Consider the following 12,202-nt stretch of genomic DNA (forward strand, 5'->3'; position numbering starts at 1 on the left):
ACAAGTTTCGAAAACGAAAATAGGAAATTGATTTTAACGGCCTTCTCTCGGAGCGCGTCCAGGTTTTTTTTTTTTTTTTGCAGCACGTCACACAGCAACTGCAGCTTCGGACACACACGCATAACAGCAAATAATACTTCTGCACAATGTTTCTCTTTTTACAACAGAAATGTGAATTCTGCCGGTATTAAGACAGTCTCATGCATACAGATACAGATTCGGGCTAGAATCGCCAAGGGCTGTCACAATAGCTGAAAAACTAAATTAGATTTTTTTTTACTTGAATATGATCAAAATTTGAATTGTATTCAAATTTAAAATGCATAATTTCAGTTAGGGTGAAGAAAAGCTTTTTGCTTCTCTTTCAAGCTCGAGCAAAATATATACTGCATCAAAGCATTAGAATACATGACTGTGAAAAAACAACATAATATTTAAAATAATTTTTATGAACCAATTATTATTAATTAAGTTGCTTAAAGAACTATAAACAAAACAGCGTCATGTATGCATGCATTGTTAAATAAATAAAAAAGGGCGGAAAACCAGTCACACTGAATATTTTTTTTTTCATTTAAAAACATGAGATGCAGTGGGATGGGGAACTAAAACCCAACATTAAGTCTCAAGATATTTTTAGAAAATTAAATTAAATACATAAATTTTACATGTCTTTCTAAACATGCGGCTCTCTTGTGCGAGACGCGAGTCCAACGGTGTCCCTCTAGAAAATGCGCGAAATATGCGTTCTGTGGGAACGGCTTGGTTTCAGTTTTGATGTAAACAAGATCTTCTCCACATTGATGTTCTCTTTTTGTTTTGTTTTTTTGTTTTTTTTTTGTAGTGGCTTCAACTGGATAGGCTAACATAACCTTATAATGCAATGCCACATACATCGTCATCGCATCTCGTGCGCCACTGATAAAGATCAAGTATACTTCGGCCGTCCGCACACTGTCTGCATTATGTCCTTTTCATCATCCGCGTGTGGGCATTTTTTGAGACCGCGCGGACGGTGAACGTACACAAGGTGAAAGATGAGACAGCAGCTACTGCGTGTCGAGCTCGTCTGCCTTTGAAAGTTGTGTGCGCGGCGAGATGGAATGGAACACGGTCTGTGAAGTACCGGGGCTCATAAGGCAGCTTCCTTAATGCACACCTAAAATTAGAATGCAACGTTTTTGCATTTGAATGTGGATTTTTATTTTAAAGGAGCTGTATGTAAGAAATCTATTTCAATTAATCAAAAAATGGCCCTGATGTGTCACTAGACATTAAGAAATCATGTTCATTTCAAATACTTATATCACTGACAACAGTAGTCCGGCCAGGATATTGTAATTTAAAAAGTGTACTTGCAGCCCTCAACTGATGTTGATGTTGTCATTTTGTGTTTTGGCCTGACGCGCCTCCCTCCACCTATCTACCAATCACGAAGTCAGTAGTGTTTCAGGATCCGTGTTGCCAGCTTTGCTGTAACCTACCCTAACTCCAGTCGGATAAAAATGTCTAATGTTACTAAATCAAAAAGACCTCGTTATAATTTAGAAATTCGTCGTGACAAAGTCCGAAATAAAACCAGAATTTGTATTGGAGATGCTTTTGAAAAATGGAGACGGCTGAAAACGGAGAAGAATTTGAACACAGATGCCAACGTTGCTAATTTTCTCCTGGACAGGTAAGATTCATCTATGCTTGGCTAACTTGTACTTGATGTCAATGGACATTTCATATATTCATGACAGTCGAACAAAGTTATGCATGTTTGTGCAAAGTAACATAACGTTAGCTCTCATGGACGTATGCTAACATCAGCAATGCATTATAGGAGCCCATTTCTCTGTCATTATGCTGAGACGCTGAGGAAAACAACATTAGCACGCCCATTATGGCAATTTGAAACGTAATACATCTTTACGATTATACTGTCACATACGAGCATAAATCTTTACTATTATAGTAAACTAATGACAATTAGTAAATTTTTTAAATACATAATTACTTATCAAAATATCTCTCATGAAGCATAAACATAATTAACAGAAAAAAAACTTACTGTGTACGTCTGTTCGTCACTTGCCATTGGAAGCTCATTGAAGCAGCCTACGTTTCTGCTGAATCCTGCAGTTTATCTGGCAACCTCGAGTCAGGGGGTAGGGGGAGGGGATACACCACTCTACAGTATTTTTATAGTGATTGCAGTACCAAGTTTTGGCCACAATCCTACATACGGCTCCTTTAAATTCGACGAATATTCGAAATTCAATTTTTTTTTGACAGCCCTAGAATCGCCAATGCGATTTTTTGTTGTTGTTGACATTTCTAATCGTAAACACAGCCATGTTGAAGCCTGCAGTAAATGTTTAGCATTATGGCAGTCCACTCTGCTTATTGTTTTTCGAAAATTTTGCACTCCTGTTTGTCATTGTGCACGAAACTTCACGCCAATAAATCATCAGAAATATTGTTCTTTCTATTTGTACTGCCTGTTGTCCGTGGATTTACCTATATTTGGTGTTATTTGCCGTAAAAAACATATTTAGACATGCAAAATCGATTTTACAATCGATTCAATGCAAAAGTTGTCACTCAAATCAAACAGGATTTTTTTCACAAAAGTGACAACCCAAGAAAGCAAAGTAAACGGTCTCTAATTTTTTTTCTTCTCACCTGAAATTCATGCAATAAACATGTTTTTGACAAAGATTTTAATTTGTTTGTGGTCTATATAGCATGCATCAAAATGAGGTTTGCAATTATGCACCCGAAGGCAAGGGTTGAAGACCCAGTCAGTGACGTCACGATATGTTAATTTGTTTAAATTCATACCTACCATCATCATCATCACCAAAATTTTCCGTTTTTTTTTACATTGAAACTTGATAAAAAAAAAAAATTATAGACCGACCTACCGACCCTTTTTTTTTTAATTACTGTTACTGCAAACCAAAATATTTTTAAGGATGTCCTTACTACCGGTACTACAGAGACGCTGGTATCATGACATTTTTAAATTTTCAGCACCGACTTGGTAGTGAAGTGCCAGTACTTGTGGCATCCCTAGTCGCCGCTTTACTGTCTGGTTGGTCCAGTCTGAAATACTGCTAAACATCGGACATACTGCTAACCACTGATATATGGAAGCGGCTTCATTGTCTGTTGCCAGTTTAGAACGCGATGAGCGATCCAGTCATATATAGATCAGTGCTGCTAATGCATTTTCATTTCTTCTTCGCTGCTCTAAACAGGGGTTGCTTGTGGCAACACAGCACAACTTCCTGTGTTTGCAATGCATTCTGAGCAGTGAAGAACAACCATGCAGCGTTTAGGCAAAGCTAGCGGTCATAACTAGTCTTGTTTAAGAAAATGGTATCGGATCGGTATATGGGTTCATGTACTCGCTGAAAATATCGTTGATATTTTCGATACTAGTATCGGAATCGGAACAACTCTAGTCAGTACCCAATGGTCTGAAATTTTTTCCTCCCAACTGTACAGGCATAGTTGGTGGCACGTTCCGGACATCCTTTTGGTATTGCTATGCAGTTCCTTGTTGGGGGCCTGAGCCCCTGGGATTCTGCTTTCTCTGCGGTGCATCCCTAACTGATGAACGGGACTGGGCCACCTGTCTGCGCCATGTTTCCCGTCTGGCATTTCGACTGTCATCAGTTCTGCGAAAACAACTATTCTGTCTTCCACCAATCTCCCATGGTTGTGGTCGATTAAAATGGGGAGGATGAAACGCCCGACCTGGAGTAACTGGCATGTAAGTCAGTACTTTTCTGATAGTGTCAGGCAGGGAGGGAGGTTTGTGCTCACCAGATCTGCCTACGAGAAAGTATTGCAGATCACATAGAGGCACCAATGTCTATAGTAAGCTGTGCATGTGTAGCAAGGGCTGCATCCACAAAAATCTAAAATGTCCCAAACCTCCTGACATATAATTTTTATCAAAGCAGCCAGAATTATGACTAGAGCATTACCAGACCAGGCTGCACGTGTGGCCGCATTATAAATCTGACACACCAGATTATTGGTCTTCTCACATTCTTTTCTGGGACACCGGGGGTCATCAGTCACCCGGTGTGGACCTAGAGGTGGTAATGCTGCCATTTCACATTCTACTGCTGGCAAACCACCCATGCCTGTTTCTGTAGCATATTGTATTTTGACAAAGCACCTGCAACCAGCATTGAACTGAGGGGTGGTTTTAGGATTATTCCAGGCCTTCCTTAACATCAGTGAATAATCCTCAGCAACAGGGATTAATACAGAAGGTTGGGACTGAGAGACCCCTGCCCACACCCCTTGCGCCACCGATGCCATCAGAGTTTCAGTCTGTGTTTCCAACTCCAAAATTCTTGCAGCTCTAAGAATTCGAGTGACAATATCAGGCTGTGCAGAGTCTCCATCATTAACAGAAGACTTATCCCCCTGATCTTCCTCACTCACGTCCTGATACTGCCAAACAGGGAGTCATGAGCATGAAGAGAAATAGCATCAGGAGGTTTACCTTTTTCCTCTCGATATGAAGGAAAATCATCTTCAGAAAAGACAACAGATTGTGTGCCTCACCGCATTTCCTGAGAATGGTCCATCTTCCAAACCAGCTTTTGTAAGTTTGCCAAAATTTGCTGCTGGGTGTCAGAATGTGAATCTGAATTTTTTGTCCTTTTTTCGCAGGTGGCCTCAGAACAGCAAGGAGAACATTCTCTTCTTCGTTTAAGGGAGTGTGCATCAACCTTTGATGACTAGACTACACTATTGGAGCCCTTTGCACCCTTTCTTGCAGAGAAATCTACAGCAGCAGGACATGGATCTTCAATGTCCTCCAGTAAATGAGCCATTCCCAAAACATAATGGACATTCCTGGTGACCCTCACGAGGATGCAAAGTAGCATGACAGTAACAGCATAATGTTTGACTCATGATTGCTGAATATCCAATACAGCTGCATACTGCCGTAACAAACAAAAAATAAATACCTTACTCCTGTGAACAGGAATTTGATAGTAAGTAATGTGTGTAATCACAGTGTAAACATATTAATCCTCAGTTCGGTCAATCAAAGAGACAAACTACATCAATTAGGAGGTACTGACATCTATTCTATTTGCAAACGCACAGATCAACAGCTGGGAAAATCCCCCTGCTGCGAACAGCGGAATAGTTTTATGAATAATAGTACAAAAAAGCTACTTACCAATCTTTAAGCTTCCAAAAGCGCCAGAATACAATCTGTAAACAAATATCAACTCGTAATTCAGAATAATATAAACAACAACCACTTACCTAAATAAAGAGGAAAAAAAAGAAAAAATTATCGCAATCATCAGGGACACCAGGCGCCTGCACTACAATTAAATTCAAGTTAATTTGTATAGCGCTTTTTATGATACAAATCATGGCAAAGCAACTTTACAGAAAATTAAGTTTCTACAATATTTAGTAGTAGCTTGTCAGTGGTGACCGTCAGTTTATGTGCATATGACAGGAATTTTCAGAAAAATGAATACAAGATGTAGTCAACCAGACAATGAACACTATTAATAGCAATTAATATATTATGCAATCACACTTGTAGCAATATTTGCTAGTTCTGTATGTTGTTTCAGGGTTAGCATCATCTGAGGTCCTCTGAGGGGTTGGCATCATCTCTTATCAGGCATTCTGGATCCAGACTGGAGTTTGTGTAAATCCTACTTAGGCAAAACAGAGAAACAAATAAAGACATAATTACCATAGCTGCTGTTCCAGCCAAGTAAAATTAATTAGTTTAACCCAAGCTAAAGAATACTAATGCGCATTTGACCAGATACAACTGCAGTCACAAATTGTGAGATGCATTATTTGAATGCTTGGCGAAAGAGATGTGTTTTTAATCTAGATTTAAACAGAGAGAGTGTGTCTGAACCCCGAACATTATCAGGAAGGCTATTCCAGAGTTTGGAAGCCAAATGCAAAAAGCTATATCTCCTTTAGAGGACGTTGCTATCCTAGGAACTAATCAAGTCAAGTCAAGTCATGTCACCTTTATTTATATAGCGCTTTAAACAAAATACATTGTGTCAAAGCAACTGAACAACATTCATTAGGAAAAGAGTGTGTCAATAATACAAAATGACAGTTAAAGGCAGTTCATCATTTAATTCAGTGATGTCATCTCTGTTTAATTTAAATAGTGTCTGTGCATTCATTTGCAATCAAGTCAACGATATCGCTGTAAATGAAGTGACCCAAACTAAGCAAGCCAGAGGCGACAACGGCAAGGAACCAAAACTCCATCGGTGACAGAATGGAAAAAAAACCTTGGGAGAAACCAGGCTCAGTTGGAGGGCCAGTTCTCCTATGACCAGACGAAACCAGCAGTTCAACTCCAGGCTGCAGCAAAGTCAGATTGTGCAGAAGAATCATCTGTTTCCTGTGGTCTTGTCCTGGTGGTCGTCTGAGACAAGGTCTTTACAGGGGATCTGTATCTGGGGCTCTAGTTGTCCTGGTCTCCGCTGTCTTTCAGGGCAGTAGAGGTCCTTTCTAGGTGCTGATCCACCATCTGGTCTGGATACGTAATGGATCCGGATGACTGCAGTGACCCTCTGATCTGGATACAGACTGGATCTGGTGGCTACGGTGACCTCGGAATAAGAGAGAAATAGACAAATATTAGCGTAGATGCCATTCTTCTAATGATGTAGCAAGTACATAGGGTGTTATGTGAAGTGTTCCCGGTTCCGGTTTACCTAATTAATGCAGCCTAAGAGTCCTTTAACGGATTTGGATATTAAGAGCATATTAGTATGTTATGTGTAAGCCAGGTTAAAGAGATGGGTCTTTTATCTAGATTTAAACTGCAAGAGTGTGTCTGCCTCCCGAACAATGTTAGGTAGGTTATTCCAGAGTTTAGGCGCCAAATAGGAAAAGGATCTGTCGCCCGCAGTTGATTTTGATATTCTAGGTATTATCAAATTGCCTGAGTTTTGAGAATGTAGCGGACGTAGAGAATTATAATGTAAAAGGAGCTCATTCAAATACTGAGGTGCTAAACCATTCAGGGCTTTATAAGTAATAAGCAATATTTTCAAATCTATACGATGTTTGATAGGGAGCCAGTGCAGTGTTGACAGGACTAGTGTTAATTTCGTCAGACGAGACGAGACGAAATATGTTCGTCAACAACCTTTTTTTTCATGACTAAGACGAGACGATGACAAGACTGCACCACTGTCCAAAAACGCTGACTAAGACTAAATTAACATGCATTATTGTTGACGAAAAAAGACGAGACGAAAATGTTTTGCATAAAATAAAAACTAAGATAAAATCTCTCCTCATTTTCGTCTACAATCGTCTCTGCTTTTTCATCAACTGTTACGCCTTTAAAAATTCAGAACGAGTTTGCAGCTTCCCGCTGTTGCTCAAGTTACAGGTCTCATACTCCTGTTGCTGCCAGCCTGTGGCTGCAACACAAAACTGCTGAACGCACAACACCCAAAGCGAACACGAGTGATGAGCGAGCGACGACATGCTAGGTCGAAGGAAGAGGCTCGATATTTGTGTGTTATAGTTAGCAGCGGTCTGTTATCAAGAAATAAAATAGTGTGTGCGTAAAAAGAATTTGTCCACACGCCGCTCAAAAAATACAAAATAAAAAAAAATTCCTGAGCGCAAGTCCACCGTCTAGGCAGGCTTTTTGTGTTAAATTATATTTCCTGTTGCTGCGCAGGCTCTTTTATTGTATATGACAGCTTATGTCCCGATGACCGGTCTTTGCATTACGATTAAAAGCTGTATCAATAAAGTAAAAAAATGTGATCAGGTTAATCATTTGTGAATGTGTCTCCTAAATCAGAATTTGAAAACCAGACACATTTAACATTTGCATCCAACAAAAATCATTCAACAAGTGTATTTTGTCAGGTAATTATGACATTTAACCAATGTTTGAGATATGTGAAACACTTTTTTTACTGAAATGTTTATCAGTAATAATGTGTTATTTTAAAAAAACACTAAAATTTTTTGACTAAAACTAGACTAAAATTAAAAGACTTTTAGTCGACTAAAATACCTTGAGTTTTCTTTTGACTAAAACTAGACTAAAATGACGAGACTTTTAGTCGACTAAAACTTGACTGACAAAAAAGATATGTGAATGACTAAATATGACTAAAACTAACAAGGACATTTGGCACAAGACTAAGACTAAGACTAAATTAAAAATAGGTGACGAAATTAACACTAGACAGGACCGGGCTAATATGGTCATACTTCCTGGTTCTAGTAAGAACTCTTGCTGCTGCATTTTGGACTAGCTGTAGTTTGTTTACTAAGCGTGCAGAACAACCACCCAATAAAGCATTACAATAATCTAACCTTGAGGTCATAAATGCATGGATTAACATTTCTGCATTTGACATTGAGAGCATAGGCAGTAATTTAGATATATTTTTGAGATGGAAAATGCAGTTTTACAAATGCTAGAAACATGGCTTTCTAAGGAAAGATTGCGATCAAATAGCACACCTAGGTTCCTAACTGATGACGAAGAATTGACAGAGCAACCATCAAGTCTAAGACAGTGTTCTAGGTTATTACAAGCAGAGTTTTTAGGTCCTATAATTAACACCTCTGTTTTTTCAGAATTTAGCAGTAAGAAATTACTCGTCATCCAGTTTTTTATATCGACTATGCATTCCATTAGTTTTCCAAATTGATGTGTTTCACCGGGCCGTAAAGAAATATAGAGCTGAGTATCATCAGCATAACAGTGAAAGCTAACACTATGTTTCCTGATGATATCTCCCAAGGGTAACATATAAAGCGTGAAGAGTAGCGGCCCTAGTACTGAGCCTTGAGGTACTCCATACTGCACTTGTGATCGATATGATACATCTTCATTCACTGCTACGAACTGATGGCGGTCATATAAGTACGATTTAAACCATGCTAATGCACTTCCATTAATGCCAACAAAGTGTTCAAGTCTATGCAAAAGAATGTTGTGGTCAATTGTGTCAAACGCAGCACTAAGATCCAATAAAACTAATAGAGAAATACACCCACGATCAGATGATAAGAGTAGATAATTTGTAACTCTAAGGAGAGCAGTCTCAGTACTATGATACGGTCTAAATCCTGACTGGAAATCCTCACATATACCATTTTTCTCTAAAAAGGAATATAATTGTGAGGATACCACCTTTTCTAGTATCTTGGACAGAAAAGGGGAGATTCGAGATTGGTCTATAATTAACTAGTTCTTTGGGGTCAAGTTGTGGTTTTCTGTGACGTGAGACAGCTAGCAGATGGTCGGTTAAGCCAGTCTGTCTGCTTCCTGACCTGGGCCCCAGTTAGTCAAGTATAAACACTAAGACTATTTGCCATATTTCTAGAGAGAAGAGTGGCGCCACCCCAGGAGGGATGAAGACCATCTCTTTTCAACAGGTCAGGTCTGCCCCAAAAGCTCGTCCAATTGTCTATGAAACCTATGTTATTCTGTGGGCACCACTTAGACATCCAGCCATTGAGGGATGACAATCTGCTATGCATCTCGTCACCACAGTAAGCAGGGAGGGGACCAGAGCATATTACAGTGTCTGACATCGTGCTTGCAAGTTCACACACCTCTTTAATGTTATTTTTAGTGATCTCCGACTGGCGAAGTCGAACATCATTAGCACCGGCATGAATAACAATCTTACTGTATTTACGTTTAGCATTAGCCAGCACTTTTAAATTTGCCAAGATGTCAGGCGCTCTGGCTCCCGGTAAACATTTGACTATGGTGGCTGGTGTCTCTATATTCACGTTCCGTACAATAGAATCACCAATAACTAGAGCACTTTCATCAGGTTTCTCAGTGGGTGCATCACTGAGTGGAGAGAACCTGTTTAATGTTTTGATCGGAACAGAAGAGCAGTGTTTTGACCCATGACTACGCTGCCTCACTGTTACCCAGTTGCCCTGCTGCAGGGGCTCTGTTGCTGGAACCGAACAATGTACAGGAATCCCTGAGCTAGACGCATCCAAAGCCGTATCTAGAGCCCTAACATTCTTACTGTCCTCAATTAAAGTTTGGATGCGTGTCTCTAATTCTGAAATCTTCTTTGTCAGCCTAACTATTTCCCTGCATTTATCACATGTGAATCCCTCATCTGCGACAGAGATAGATAAACTGTACATGTGGCAAGAGGTGCAAATAACAATAGCAGGAGAAGCCATTACGCACCGTGCTTGATGAAATATTCTTACTGCGGTTGTTTGATGAACTTGAGAAAAACTGGAGCGAGAGAGAGGAGAGGAGAAAATAAAACAGCGATAGGTTCGAATGAAAATGCTAATGATAAGCTAATGAGTGCTAATGCTTTGCAGGTGTACTGCACTCATGGATATAAAATAAAAGTGAACGATCAAAATTAATCTGATAAGATTGATCAATAATCAGAAATATGGTGTGAATTAAGTTATATTTTATCATTTTAAAAAACAGAGAGTGATAGTAAGATAAAGATTCTAGAGAAAAAAATAAAAAAATAAAAACAGCTACACGGAGCTACGATTAGCTACAGAAGGCCAACAGGAAGTAGAGAAAACACTGTCCAACAGCGACACCCGCAGTCATTGACACCCTTCTCAAGGAGGGTAAGCCACAAACATTCATTGCCAAAGAAGCTGGCTGTTCACAGAGTGCTGTATCCAAGCATGTTAACAGAAAGTTGAGTGGAAGGAAAAAGTGTGGAAGAAAAAGATGCACAACCAACGAGAGAACCACAGCCTTATGGAGTATTGTCAAGCAAAATTAATTCAAGAATTTGAGTGAACTTCAGAAGGAATGGATTGAGGCTGGGGTCAAGGCATCAGGAGCCACCACACACAGCTTTGTTAAGGAATTTGGCTACAGTTGTCGTATTCCTCTTGTTAAGCCACTCCTAAACCACAGACAATGTCAGAGGTGTCTTACCTGGGCTAAGGAGAAGAACTGGACTGTTGCCCAGTGGTCCAAAGACCTCTTTTCAGATGAGAACAAGTTTTGTATATCATTTGGAAACCAAGGTCCTAGAGTCTGGAGGAAGGATGGAGAAGCTTATAGCCTAATTTGCTTGAAGTCCAGTATTAAGTTTCCACAGTCCATGATGATTTGGGGTGCAATGTCATCTGCTGGTTTTGGTCCATTGCGTTTTTTGAAAACCAAAGTCACTGCACCCGTTTACCAAGAAATTTTGGAGCACTTCATGCTTCCTTCCGCTGACCAGCTTTTTGAAGATGCTGATTTTATTTCCCAGCAGGATTTGACTCCTGCCCACACTGCCAAAAGCACCAAAAGTTGTTTAAATTACCATGATGTTGGTGCGCTTGACTGTCCAGCAAACTCACCAGATCCGAACCCCATAGAGAATCTATGGGGTATTGTCAAGAGGAAAATGAGAAACAATAGACCAAAAAATGCAGATGAGCCGAAGGCCACTGTCAAAGAAACCTGGGCTTCCATACCACCTCAGCAGTGCCACAAACTGTTTACCGCCATGCCAAATTGAGGCAGTAATTAAAGCAAAAGGATCCTTTACCAAGGATTGAGTACATGACAGTAAATGAACGCCTCAAGGTTACGTATGTAACCCTAGTTCCTTGAAGGAACGAGACGCTGCGTCTAGCGCTTTGGGGAACGTCCCTGACGAGACCGACTCTGAATATCGTGTGCAATCCGTCCATCGGAAAGGCGTGACGTCACGGGCGGGGTGACGTAGCGACCAGGAAGCTATAAAAGCACGTTCCGTGCAGCTGGCCTCAGCTTCAAGTAGGGAAGCAAGCGCCGGCAGGGGTGCCAGGAGTATGGCTTTGCGACGCAGCGTCTCGTTCCTTCAAGGAACTAGGGTTACATACGTAACCTTGAGGCGTTCCTTTTTCAGGAACTCGAGCTGCGTCTAGCGCTTTGGGGAACGATGTGCCAACGCTGCCAGACTTCCAAATCCCTGCCTAGTGTGTATCCGAAGAGCACAGCTAAGACGAGAGAACAGAAGAGCCCGGCGTGGCTCGCATGTCAAGATTGTAAAATCGGACAAATGTGGAGGGCGTGGACCACCCCGCAGCGTTGCAGATGTCCAAGAGGGACACACCTGCTGAGAAGGCCTTGGAGGCCGCCATACCCCGAGTAGAGTGAGCCTTGGCCCCCAAAGGAGGGGGAAGACCAGAGGACTCATAGGAGACG

This window comes from Carassius carassius, chromosome 5, assembly GCF_963082965.1.
Source record: "Carassius carassius chromosome 5, fCarCar2.1, whole genome shotgun sequence".
Classification (NCBI taxonomy): Eukaryota; Metazoa; Chordata; class Actinopteri; order Cypriniformes; family Cyprinidae; genus Carassius; species Carassius carassius.